This window comes from Diceros bicornis, chromosome 5 (assembly GCF_020826845.1).
Source record: "Diceros bicornis minor isolate mBicDic1 chromosome 5, mDicBic1.mat.cur, whole genome shotgun sequence".
Lineage (NCBI taxonomy): Eukaryota > Metazoa > Chordata > Mammalia > Perissodactyla > Rhinocerotidae > Diceros > Diceros bicornis.
In genome coordinates, this window is record NC_080744.1 from 7,652,855 (window position 1) to 7,667,908 (window position 15,054).

Sequence of the window (15,054 nt, forward strand, 5' to 3'; positions counted from 1 at the left end):
CATAAATTTGCTACAAAAATTTGGGATATAAGCCATAACATCTATTCTTAAAAATTAGAAATAGCTCTGTTTGCCAATATGTAATATAAATGACTTTTAGACTATTTTCTCATATTTATTATATCTAATTATCTAGTATCTTAAACATAACCAATAATTCGCATCTTTTTATTGGAAGTTATGCAAAGTTTTCATTTGGATGTTCAAAACAAAATTTTTTTTAAATGTCCTCTATATTTGCTATTTCTATTTTGACTATTGAACTTTGACAAAAAATATTTTATATTTTATCACATTACAAATAAAAAAAAACAAAATTACATAACAGCTTCAGAATCACAAAGATGTCAAATAACCATTCTCTTGATTCCAGAAATCATACTATTATTTAGTTGCTATTACCTCCCACTGTAAACGTCCATTGTATGAGCGTGTATTACTTTATGTGGTGGGCTTAATGGAACGATTGTTAAATGTACTATAATGTCAAATGGGTGAATTTCAATGTTTTGTTATTAGGGAAAACAGCCTGCAAAGTGGTCTCAGAAATGTTGAATAATGGGCTGCTGTCAGCATGAGTTCAACATGCATTGGATGCTTGATGGAGTCTACACATTTCAGCTTTAGAACACTGAGTAAGCAGGTAAAAGGGTAGTTTCCAACCCCACATGGACTGTTAATCATAATTTGTTTTATACTCTAGGTTGAAACTCTGACCCAAACATGATATCTCAAATTTATTCCCTGAGCAGCTAGAGACAATGGGAGATAGTATGTATTCATTTCTCATTCTCGTCTTAACAAATTACCAAACTCAAGCTCCCTGAGGCCCCTGTTTCCTTGCCGGCTGTCAGCAGGGCTTCATCCTTAGCACCAAGAAGCTTCTCACACCTTTTTGTAGCTGGGCCCCTACATCTCAGAGCCAGAAATAATGCATCAATCCTTTCAGGATAATTATGCCTAAAGCCTATGATGTATTGTTACCCAATATGTCTTTTTATAAAGAAATTTGCTAAATTTATCATATTTCTGCTGTCTATACATAAAAATCAAACAAGTGAATAAAAATTTTTGTATTCATAAAAATGCTCCTTTGTAAACTAAATTGCATATATATCATAGAGAAGGCTTTAGTCAGTTAACAAATTAATTTGTTTTAAAAAGTAGCTTGATGTTCCACTTCCGGCCAAGATGCAGTAAAAGGGAAAGATTCACACTCCCACTGGAAAAAAAAAAAAAAAAAACTAACTAAAATAAAAGAATACATGAAGCAATAGTTTCCAAGGCAAAGAAGGACAGAGATGCCTGAGACACCAGAAGCAAACGAATGGTTGTACCACTTAAGGACTAGAGAGAGCTTCCCAGGCAGAGCCAGGAAATCTTCCTGAGTTGAAAAGATGTTGTCTGGGGGAACACGGAGATGGAGTTTCCATGGGAGAAGAATAGGAGCAGAGAAATGTGCAGAGAGAAGCCTGTAGAGTTCTGAAAAGGTTGCCCTTCTTGAGTTTAGCTGAGTACCTATCAGTGCATGCGTGTGAAGAAATTACCCAAGGCAGGGCATAGAAAGAACTATCTGAAAGGAGTAAACAATCTCTGTTGCTCATTCAGAGCTGGGAATAGTCACTGATCCCACCAGCCAGATGGAAACCTGGTTAATTCATGAGGCATGGGCTACAATCGTCAGCATGGTTTTGTCTCAGCATGAGGTAGAGTTGTCCTGAGTAAATACTGCTCTCATCTCACATAACAAAGCTTAAGAACAAGACCAAAAAAAAATAACAAAAGAAAACAAAAAAAAATCAAACGAAATTGACACATAAATAACACAGATGACAGAATTAGTATACAAAGGTATTAAAACAGTTAAAGTAACTTTACGCTATGTGACCAAGAAGCTGGAAGAAGATTAAATGTGTTAAGTAGCTACATGAATATATTTAAAAGACTTAAATCATACCTAAAAGATAAAAAATACATTATTTGACTTAAAAAATGCAAACATAATAAAATTAATTACATATTAGATATCGTGAAACAAAAGATTAGTAATTCTGAAAACATAACAAAAACCATACCATAATAAACTTAGAAGAAAAACAGGAGACAGAGGATGAGTGAACCGTGGGTCAGAGCATGTAGCCTAAGGTATGGGCAAGTAAAGTCCCAGAAGAAGGGGTAGAAAATAGACTAAAGGACATAATGGCGATTTTTTTTCCATATCTGATGAAATCTATAAACCTACCGATCCATGAACTCAATGAAATATGACACGAACTAAAGCAAAGCGTATCTTAATCAAATTGCTTATAACTGGCAATAAAGAGGAAATTTTAAAAGCAACCAGAATTTTGAAAAAAGACGCAAGACACATAGAGGAACAATAATAATGAAGGGATATTTCTTGTCTGTTGTAATAAGTAATACCACAATGAATCATCTTGTACATACATTGTTTTGCACGTGTCATAAGTTTGGAAACAATGCAGTAAGTCCACGAATAGGGTTAAATAAACAGTGGTACAGCCGTACATGGAATACTATGCAACTACAAATAGATGATGGATGGATGGATAGATAGATAGATAGATAGATAGATAGATAGATAGATAGATGATAGAGATATATAGATAGATAGATAGATGATAGATAGACAAAAACTGGGATCTTTTGTACTTATATAGTAAGATCTCCAAAATACTGTAAGTAAGACAGGGGCTGGCCCAGTGGCACTAGCGGTTAAATGCACATGCTCTGCTGCAGCAGCCCAGGGTTCGCCAGTTCGGATCCCGGGTGGGCACCGACGCATCGCTTGGCAAGCCATGCTGTGGCAGCATCCCACATAAAGTGGAGGAAGATGGGGACGGATGTTAGCCCAAGGCCAGTCTTCCTCAGCAAAAAAAATTGAGGAGGATTGACAAATGTTAGCACAGGGCTGATCTTCCTCACACACACAAAAAAAAAAAACAGAAGGAAAGATAAAGCAAGACATATAAAGAATATAGAACCATCTGTGTAAAAAAAAAGGGTAATATTGTACATGTGTTTGTGATATAAAAAAGAAAAAAAGGTACTTCTCATCAGAAACAATGCAAACCGGGAGACACTGGAGCAATATGTCTTTGAAGAATTGAAAGGAAGAAACAAAAATGAGTAACAAAAAAGTCACCTAGAATTGTACACCCAGACTTTTGCAGACATGCAAAGATGAAATCATTAATCACCAACCATCCTATAATATGAAAACTGTGAAGGAAAATCCTTCAGGCAGAAGGAAAATGGTAACAGATAGAAATCTTCATCTACAAAAGAAATGAAGAACATGAGATGGTACATACAAGGTCACTATAAAAGACTATTTTAAAAAAATTTTTTATCAAAAATCATACAGAATGTAAATTGTCTAAACAATCAAATTATAAGTTGTAGATTATTAGATTGGATGCAAAAGCAAAATGCAACTATCCACTGCTAACAAGAAGTCCACTTTAAAGAAACAAACAGCTTAAAGAAAAAGGATGGATAATGACATACTGATAATAATAATACTGATTTTAACCAAAAGAAAGCTGAAGAGGCTATATTAATACCAAACAAGCTTCATTTCAGAAAAAAAATGATCAGGGATAAAAAATTTCATTTAATAACAATTAATAGGTCAATTCATCAAGAGGACACAATCTAAATAGCATGCACATAATAACAGAGCCTCAAATTATGTGAAGCAAACACTGACAGAACTTCAAGGAGAAATACACAAATTCAAAGTTATAGCTGGTTTTCAATAGTCCTCTTTCAATAACTGATAAAAGAAGACAGAAAATTGTTAAGAATATAGGACACATGAAACTTGTTATCCACAAACTTGATGGTGCCATTTATAGAGAAGTTCATTCAACTATAGTAGAATACGTATTATTTTCAAGCACAAATGAAATATTTACCAAAATATACCCAATTGTGGGCAGTAAAACAAGTCTCAATAAATTTAAAAGTAATCAAATCACATAAAGTGCATCCTTTGAACACAATAGAAATAAATTAAAAATCAATAATAGATATATATCTGTAAAATTCCCAAATATTTGGAAACTAAATAACACACTTGAAAATAGCTCACGGGGGACCAGCCCAGTGACGTAGTGGTTAAGTTTGTGTGCTCCACTTTGGTGGCCCAGGGTTCGCAGGTTTCCAGGCATGGACGTATGCACCACTTACCCAGCCATGCTGTGGCAGGCATCTCGTGTACAAAGTAGAGGAAGATGGGCACAGATGTTAGTCCAGGGTCAATCTTCCTCAGCAAAAAAAAAAAAAAAGAAAAGAAAAGAAAAGAAGAACCTCATGGGTCAAAGATGAAATAAAGATATGAGAGAATTAAAAATATTTTGACTTGAATGAAAATGAAAACACTACATATCAAAATTTATATCATGCAGCTAACTGATTACCTACATGGAGGTATATAGCATTTAACACCTATATGAGTGAATAAGAAAGCTTTCAAATTGGTGACCTTGTTTTCTATCATAACCAACTAGAAATGTCAAAAAAAGAAAATTAAATCCAAGTTAAACAGAAATAAAAAAGAGAAGAAACCTCACAGAATACCATAAAGTAGAAAACAGGAAATGAGTAGAGAACATCAATGAAACCAAAAGCTAGTTCTTTAAGAAGATTGATAAAATTTATACCTGTACATATATATGTAGAAGTTTATAAACATAACACGTGAATGAACATATCATATGCACATTTGTGTGTGTGTGGACCTAATATACAAGTGAGTTTTAGAGATACCTTTGGAGATTTGTCACAGGGCCTCAGCCAATACTGGCTATATTAGCGCAAAACAGGAGTTTATAAGGCCTAGAAGAGATTCCTGCTGTGGTGTGAGAGCTGAGCAGTAATATCAGAGGTCATACAGTGCTGGGTGATATTGAAGCTCCTACTCCTTCTGAGTGTTAGGAACTCATTGAGAATCTGAGAAGTTCGGGGGAAATCTCAGAAAAGCCAAGCCTTAGAAGTAATGACCACCCCATGGGTCATTACACTAAATTCAAAACAGGGATAGACTTACCTTAACAAAAATCTAGTAGAATGTAAAGAAGCAACCAGTAACTTAGAAAATTCAACACCCTTTAAAGGAACATTAATTAATACAACATTCCTACAAAGCATTACACAACTTTGAGCATAAAATCAGAAATTACTAGATATACCAAGAAGCAAGAAAATGTAACTCAGAATGAAAGAAAAAAGTCAACACTAGAAACATACTCTGTGGTAATCCAGTTATGGTAATTAGCAACAAAATTTATGCTTATATTATAAATATATTCAAGAACTTAAAGGAAAACTTATTCATGATGAGTGAAATGATGAAATATTTCAGAAGAAAATGAAACTCTTAAAAAAAAAAAAAAAGAGAGAGAGACGGAATGTCCCAGAACCAAAAAGTTCAATATCTGAATAGTTTTCTGGATGGGCTTAACAGCAGATTAGAAATTCTGATGATAAAATGTTTTAATTAGGGTGGCTGGCCCGGTGGCACAGCAGTTAAGTTCGCGCGCTCTGCTTCGGCGGCCCGGGTTCACCGGTTTGGATCCCAGGCACACACCGACACACCGCTTGTCAAGCCATGCTGTGGCAGTGTCCCATATAAAGTAGAGGAAGATGGGCATGGATGTAAGCCCAGGGCCAATCTTCCTCAGCAAAAAGAGGAGGATTGGCAACAGATGTTAGCTCAGGGCTGATCTTCCTCACAAAAAAAAAAAGAAGAGAAGAAAAAAGTTTTAATTAGGAGCCAACCCAGTGGTGTAGTGGACAAGTGCACGCACTCTGCTTCGGTGGCCTGGGGTTCACATGTTCGGCTCCTGGGCGCGGACCTACGTACCACTCATCAAGCCATGCTGTGGTGGTGTCCCATATACAGAATAGAGGAAGATGGGCACAGGTGTTAGCTCAAGGCCAGTCTTGAGCTCAGTAAAAAGAGGAAGACTGGCAACAGATGTTAGCTCACGGTCAATCTTCCTCACATACAAAAAAAGTTTTAATTAAATTGTAGACAGATCAATGGAAATGATTAACTCTTAAGAATAAAGAGAAAAAGCATTGAAAATATGAATAGATTGAATTGAACCAGTGACCTATGGAACAACAGCAAGTGCATTAAAACATAATCTGTTACATTTTAAATTGTAATAGATTTAAAATGTAAATAGATTCCTAGAGAAAGATAGAAGAGCAATGGTTCACATAAAATAACTAATCTATAAAATAATGGCTTATCTTTTCCAATATTAAGTGAAAAACCACCAAATTGCAAATCCAAAATTCTCACTAACACCCAAGCAGTACAAAATCAAATGAAGACACTCATAGGCATCTCGGAGTCAAACTGACAACATTCAAATATAAAGAGAAAATATTTAAAGTACCAGGAAAGAACTAGACATATTGCACGATGAATGACTTTTCGGCAGAAACAATGAAATTGAAAGGACAGTGGAAGGAAATGCTTAAAGTAATGAGGAAAATAAAATTTGTCAACCCAGCAAAATTTCTTTAACATGTAAGAGTGATATAAAAACATTTTTAGATAAAATAAAGCTGAGAGATTTTATCTTTAGCAGATTTGTACTATATTAAAATTAAAAGAAGTCTTTCAGACCAAAAATAAATGACATCAAATGGAAACTTGGTTCCATAGAACAGAAAGAATAATAATAAAAATGGTTAATATTTGAGAAAAGATTAAAGCCATCTTTTTAAAATTACTTTATTTGAAAGACACTAACTTTAAAACAAAACTAACTATTTTGGGTGATATCTTGCAAAAGTAGATATAAAATATGTGACAACGTTGTCTTCTCTCAGGTATGGATCTGGTTTTTTTGCCAGCTGAGCCCTAGTTAGCACCGCTATACAGGGACATACAGAATTCCCTGTACAGAGGTAAGGAATCTCTTATAACATACGGTTCAACCACAAAACTAACATCAGAGGAGAGGAGGTTCTATAGTGGACCCATTGTCATGGAATCCACTGGTCATCCAGAATAGGTCTTCCTGACCTAGCATTGGATATTCCTATAGAAAGCGGGTTTGAAATGCCAGCTAAGGAAAAAATTCTCTGAAATCTTTCAATAATGAGATCTTTCAATGTGAAGTGTATGCAATATACATACATTGCGCTATGTATACACACGTGTGTGTGGGAAACAAGGGGAGGACTTCCCATTGACCCACTGGACTCTAAAATGTTGGAAGTTCTGATCTTCAGAGTTGGCACATGCTTGCCGGTGGATGCAAAAAGCATCCCATTGAATTACAAGCTATAGCTGCTATCTGAGCACACTAGACTCCTTCTGTCCAGGGATTGATAGTTGGAAGAGAACTCACCATTTTCATGGAGATAATTGACCCTGGTCAGCAAGAGGTTATAGGCTATTTTCACACAAAGTGAGACGAAGGAATACGTGTAGAATCCAGTCAATTTCACTTGGGCTCCTCTTGTTCCTCTTTTGTCCAATTTTAACTGTGATTGCACAGGTATAGCAACCCTGGCTTGAGATTAGCAAATGATTAACAAAGTCTCAGACTCTCTAAGAATGAGAGTTTAGGTCAATTCACCAGCTAAACCACCAATACCTTTAAAGGTGATAACTGAGAGTGAGGGAAATTTAGAATAGGTCATGGAGAAGACAGTCGTAAGTACCAACTACTGAGACCAATTGCAGCAAAAGCAATTGCAACAATTCTCTCCACTAATCTCCCTCTTCTAGATTTTTCCTCAGGAGGAGAGCTCCACAGGAACTATGGATGAGCTCCTCTCTATATCTGTGTGAAAAAGTAGATTTTGTAGAAAGGGGTGGACTTTGTGAGCCATTGAAAGTGCCTTACTCAGATCTTTTTTCAAAAGAACCTACCTCAAACAATGTTGTTAGTTGACAGCCTCCAGCAGCTATGAATTTAGATTTGTCAATCATGCTGGAACCAAGTATCTCCTGGGTTGTTCCCAGCCAATGACCAACTGCACATGACTTGGACAATTTGTGCCTGACATAGGACTCTCCTATCTTGCAATATTTGCTCGAGTTTTCTCCATAACTCTGGCCAAAACTTTCTCAGAACTGCATTGCAGTCTAAGGCTCTTTCTACCTAATTCTTCCCTCTCTTCTAGTTTTCAGATGTCAGACCTATATCATGTCTAAAGGCTTCTCTTTCCAATTTCCATCTCTCTCCCCCCTTTATTCTTCATAGCTGTTTTCTCAATTAATCTCTTGTATGACTAAATACATCTTAATGTCTGCTTCTCAGTAGACCCAAACTGACAAAATATTCCACAATTTAATTTTGATGAAGTTCAAGACTAGGAAAAACTACTCTATGTAATAGAAGTAGAAATTTTGCTTCAAAATGGGAAGGCAGAATGGACTCTACTGTAAACTTAATAGGAAAAATTTCCAGGTTGGTGGAAAGATTTTCTATAATGATTGAGATGGGGGGCAAAACATAGTTTACATTTCTTAAAACTCACAGAACTCTCTATTCAAAAACTCTGCCTTTCACTAAGTTAAGAATATGCCATTTATTTTAAGCAGTAATCTTAGTATTTTTGATGTTTAGAAGTTTAAATAATAGGTTTAGATATCATTTACAGAAATGCTATTTATTTGGAGTATCAGATAGAATTTGTTGACAGTTGTAAAAGACACATGTTATTTCTGCCTATCACTATTTTCACTTGTGTTAGTCACTGTCCGTGAAGTCAGATAGTTTATGAAGGAAGTCTGGCATGATAGGCGACGGTGAAAAGAATAGTATGGCTGGAAACATGTAGATGATAATGGCAAGAAAGAGCAGTCAAACATGAAAAAGGAAAAGGACTTAGACTGAGGCCACACTTTGTAGACTCAGACTTGTTCTTTAGACATTGGAAATCCTTGATTTTTTAAGTAGAGAAAATTCATACAGAAAATTGTTTTAGTTAAAACTTTCTGTTTTTACTACTCAGCCTCATGGTCACCACAGCATAGTTAGGAGCCTAGGGTTAGTAACGACAGAAAACCAGCTTTGAGACACGAATCTGGCGCTTAATCAGCTGTATGACTTTTGATAATTTACCTCCACTCTACAAACTTCAGCTTTTTCATTTTTTAATATTTTAATAATACCCTCTTCACAGTGCTTTAATAAAGATCAATTGAAAGAATACATAGTAATTTACATATTGTAGGTTCACAATTCATTTAGAATAACAATTACAACAACAATATTAATTATTGTAATTTAAAGTTAGTTCTTTTAGTCAATCATTGTGTTCTGAAAAGATGTATTCAAATATTGTTGTGACATAAAAGTTGTAACATCTATCATTATGACTAATTTGGTAGATTAGAATAATGCACATGAAAATGTAATAATGACATTATTACATAATAAACTTCCAGGAAGCGTGCACACAGTGTGGTTTACTGAGAAGCATGCAATCTATATTCCCAAAAATAGGAACCAGTTTAAAATCAGGCAGATAGGCAAACTAGATCCAGATTATGGGGTGCATTGACATCTAGCCAGGTTATTTTCCATTCAATTACTGAAAAGTTGACAACATATATGATTTTGCATATCTTTGAGAAAAGTAAGTTTTGAGAAGCAATAATCAACCAAGATACTTGGAATTATTGGGGGAGAAGGAAAATATCAGGTTAAGTCGCTATAAAGCTCCTATAACCCATTCATTCAGGAAGAGATTAACATCCACTACAGGTCGGTGGAAGTAGTAATGAAGAACAAAGTGCGAATCTAGTGCATCCATGACAGGAAAAATTAGATGTAGGGAAGAGTTAATTAAAGTGCTTATTGTAGCATCAAAATACTACAAAAATTTTCAAATATTGTCATAAAAACATGGAAAGGTGACAAGTAGAATTATTTTATTGACAGTAGATCTATGTCTGAGAAAAAAGAAGATATGGAATAAATTTGAGGAGCAAAATTTGGGTGATAGAAAAGGTAAATGAGGGTTTGAAAGTGCCAGGAAAATAAAAGATACTTATCAATGTACAAAATTTTAATAAAAGGTAACATAGTGGAACGATGTAGTAAAGTCTCCTAAACCTGATCATCACTGATAATGGTGGGACTGTGATGTTAGGTTTGCAGCAAAGAAGTGAGGTGGGGGAGAAAGGAAAGGATGGAAAACGGTGTAGTGATTTATCTTTATCAACACCTAGGAAGACAGCAGGTTACAAATAACTAGCTCATCTTGCAAGCAATTTAAACAATTCCCTAAATATAATAGGAGCAAGATGACCTTGTTTGAAACCTAAATTCAGATCAAATATGTAGACAATCTGTCATAATTATTTATGTCACCGTCATCTTTTATGTTGACCTATGCTGAAAACCTATTCCACAAAGTGATCATTCTGAACAAAAGACCTCAGAGGCAGCTAAAAATAAATATACCTGCATTGAGTATTATGTAATATATTCCTTCAAAAATGGCTTTTGAATTGTGGAGCAGTGCAGCAAGAGAATTAGCTGATAGTTTGTCCTCTTGGGTCTAAAATTTTCTCTGAAGATTATGTAATTTAGCCACTTAACCTCTGAGCCTGTCCTACCTCATTTGTGAAATGGAAATAATAACCCTGCCCTGAAAGCATGTTGGAAATTAAAGGCTTCATCATAATTAATGTTATTCATTTTAATATGCTGAATTAATGCAGCATGACCACTTAAAAAAAGGAACTGCAGATAACGTTATGTTGAATTTTACCTAATTAAATTTGGCTAGCAAAATAACACAATTTAGTATGAGGAATTGTCCTTTCAAACTGACAGGAGAGTATGTCCATTATAAGAATCTTTTGGTCTGAATCTGACATACACATGAAACATGTTATATTCATAATATATATCTGTATATATAGTATGTATTATATATACATATTTGTGCTGAATTTAAATATACAGTGAATTAAAATTCACACAGATGTATAAGAACACATATTACTATGAATATAAGCAAGTCTGACAAATTAGAAGAAATCAATTAAAAATACTTTTAAATATTATTTACATGATATTTGTAAGAGTTTAAGTTAGGTCCAATTGCATTTGGGCACCAATTTAAAAAAAATACATATGGTAATAGGTAAAGGACTCAACCTCTAAGTTTCCTTACCAGAAAAATAAAAAGGTGACTATTTGCTTTGTGGACAAGGGAATGACATAGCGTCTGAAAGCTTCAAAGACTGACGTGTAGTATGCAATCAAAAACCTTTGCTTCTTTTACCTCACATTAACTTAAGGGAAAATCAAGATGGAAAGTTTTTAAAAGTTATATGGATTTCAGCAAGCAGACGAATTACCTTACATTATCTTTCACCAGTAAGGATCAACAAATCTTTAAGAAAGAAGATTATTCATTGTGAGGGGAAGCTGTTAGAGCAGGAACTATCAATGCTCTTGGACTGTATATATGTGGGGATGGGGATCTGGACTTTTTCAACATGTACTGCAACTCTCCTCTGCTGCCCTTCTTTCACCGTCTCTGACCCATCCTGTCTACCCGCCACCACTGCTTCACTGCCATCGTGAGCCATCTTTGACCTGTCAGGATTTGCATGCTCAGTCTTACTGCGTTAGAACAAACATCGAGGTCTCATCCAAAAGTAAAGGCTCTTCACCTCCCAATTGATAAGTTTCATAGACATCTCTCCACGCAAAGGAGGTTTTTCATTTTTGTTTTATTTGTTTGGTTTTCTTTTTTAGCTCACATAGCTTATTCTCTACAAGGATTTTCAGTGTTGAGTCGTCTACGTCTCTTGATAGTATTTGAATTCCCACTGCTTCATTAGTTTGGTGCTGCCTGTTAGCTGGCAGGTTGGAGCAATTTAGGCACTTAAAAAATACCACAAATTCTCCCTAATAGAGAGAGAAAATCTACAAAGATCCTTCTTTCTTTTTATTTCTTCACTATATTAAAAATAATGAAATCTAAAGAAATTGTGCTTTATCACTCTGGTGCCTTAAATTCATCTGAATTTGGCAGTAAATATTTTGATACTCATTGTACACTTAAATAATACTTTTTTCACACAGCAATTTTAATCTACGTTAACTTGAAAAGATTTAAATTGGAAGGTCAACTTTAATTTATGGATCACTAAGTCAATCTGACAACTTTGATTATGACATTTAATCTGCAAATGGATAACCGAATCAGGGACTAAAATGATAAATAGTTCACTATAAACAAATTACAAATGTTTTCACAACAATTGTGTTAGGGCGGTGTTCCTTGTCTCTTTTGTCAAATTAGAAAGCCTTTTTAATTACTTTTGATTTTCTGTTATGCTCCATTGTACACAGATATCAAGTTTGTTCTGATTAAATTTATTTTTCAAATATGGCATACAGGAATAGCATGGCAAAGTTCTTTTTAAATTTAAACTCCAGTTGTTTTAACCTACATATTCAGAGGAAATAAAACCTCCTTATGGAATAAAAGTGTGTATAAAACAAATTAAAATTTGTAATACAAAAGACATAACATTGAGTAACTTTTTTTCCCCTTATTGGAAGCTAACATATTCCCCTTCAACATTTGTCATTCAAAGTAGGAGGAAACAGAAAAGTCAGATGTTTCTTATGTAAAGCAATTTTAAATAATATATTGAGATACTTGAAGCAAAAAATGGTACCTATAGAGATTGGATAGCTAAATGTGAAACCTATTAAAATTTATACTAATTAACGCAATGTCTAGCATACCTAGGATCTGTTGAACTATTAAACAAGGATTTCTAAAACACGTAGGTATGCCCACAAGGACAATTATTTGCTGAAAGAATAATATTCAGATACAATTTATCAGACTAAATGCTTCCATTATGAAAATAAATATGTAACATTTTCCAGCAATCATTTATATATAGGCCAGTAATAATTTTCTTAAATAAAAATACTTTTTATATTAGAACCTGTCAAAACCATGATGTTACTTTATACATGTAAACAACTTGGTGGGTATTATGAGGTATTTTTGTTTAATTAAATTAACCCACAATGATTACCTTTTAGAATATACAATTTCTAATACTCAAATTTTAATTTAAAACTTCTTTGTCTACCATCAGCAAGCCCATATGTTATTTGACACTTGCATATAGTAAATCCAAAGTTAATGTTTTAAAGTACATATACTTCTCACACATAACCTTTTGGAAAAGTTCTGGTCCAAGATGGAGACATAGGAGCCTCCTGATCTCACTTCCTGCCTCGGACACGTCAAGTCTACAGCTATACACATAGCAATTCTCCCTGAAAAAGATCCAGAAATGAGCTGAGTGATTCTGAAACTTTGGGCTAGTAAGAAAATACTTACATCATCTACATGGAAGGAGACGGGGGCTGACTTCGATCCTATACACTAACAACAAGCTATCAGAAAGAGAAATTGAGAGAACAATCCATTTACAATAGCATCAAAAAGAATAAAATACTTAGGAATAAATTTAACCAAGGAGGTGAAAGATCTGTACACTGAACACTTAAGACATTGATGAAAGAAGTTGAAGAAGACACAAACAAATGGAAAGAGATTCTGTGCTCATGGATTGGAAGAATGAATATTGTTAAAATGTCCATCTTATCCAAAGAGATTTATAGATTCAGTGCAATTCCTATCAAAATTCCAATGGCATTTTTCACAGAAATAGAAAAAAATGTCCAAAATATGTTTGGAACCACAAAAGATCCCAAAAGCCAAAGCAATCTTTACAAAGAACAAAGCTGGAAGCACCACACTTCCTGATTTCAAAATATATTACAGAGACTGGCCCGGTGGCATAGCGGTTAAGTGCGTGCACTCTGCTTCAACCGCCTGGGGTTCATAGGTTCAGATCCTGGGTGCGGACCGATATACTGCTTGTCAAGCCATGCTAAAGTAGAGGAAGATGGGCACAGATGTTAGCCCAGGGCCAATCTTCCTTAGCAAAAAGAAGCAGATTGGCATCAGATGTTAGCTCAGGACTCATATTCCTAAAAAAAAAATATATATATATATAATATATATATATATAAAACAATGCTATAATAATCAAAATAGTATGGTATTGGCTTGAAAACAGACACATAGATCAATGGAACAGAATAGAGAGCCCAGAATTAAACCCATGCATATGGTCAATTAATTTATATCAAAGGAGCCAAGAATATATAATGGGGAAAGGATAGTCTCTTTAATAAATGTTGTTGGGAAAACTGGACAGCTACATACAGAATGAACTGGACTCCTATTTTACAACATACACAAAAATTAACTTAAAATGGATTAAAGACTCAAATTTAAGACCTGAAACCATAAAACTTTTGGAAGAAAACATAGTGGGTAAGCTCCTTGATATCAGTCTTGTCGATGATTTTTTGGATTTGACACCAAAATCAAAGGCACCTAAACCAAAAATAAATAGGAACTACATCAAACTACAACACTTCTGCACAGCAAAGGAAACCATCAACAAAATGAAAATGCAACCTACAGAATAGGAGAAAATATTTGCTAATCATATATCTGATAAGGGGTTAACATCCAGAATATATAAAGAACTCATATAACTCAATAGCCATAAAACAAATAATCTGATTAAAACATGAGCAGAGGAAGTGAATAAACATTTTTTCTAAAGAAGACATACAAATGGCCAACAGGTACATAAAAAGGTGCTCATCACTAATCATCAGGGAAATGCAAATCAAAACCACAATGAGATAGCACCTCACACCTGTTAGAATGGCCGTCATCAAAATATAAGAGCTAACAAGTGTTGGTGGAGATGAGGAGAAAAGGGAACTCCTGTGCACTCTTGGTGGGATTATAAATAGATGTCACAACTATGAAAAACAGTATGGAGGTTCCCGAAAAATTTAAAAATAGAACTACCATGTGATCCAGCAATCCCACTTCTGGGTATATATCTGAAGGGAATGAAAATAGTATATCAAAGAGATACCTGCACTCCCATGACATCGCTACATTATTCTCAAC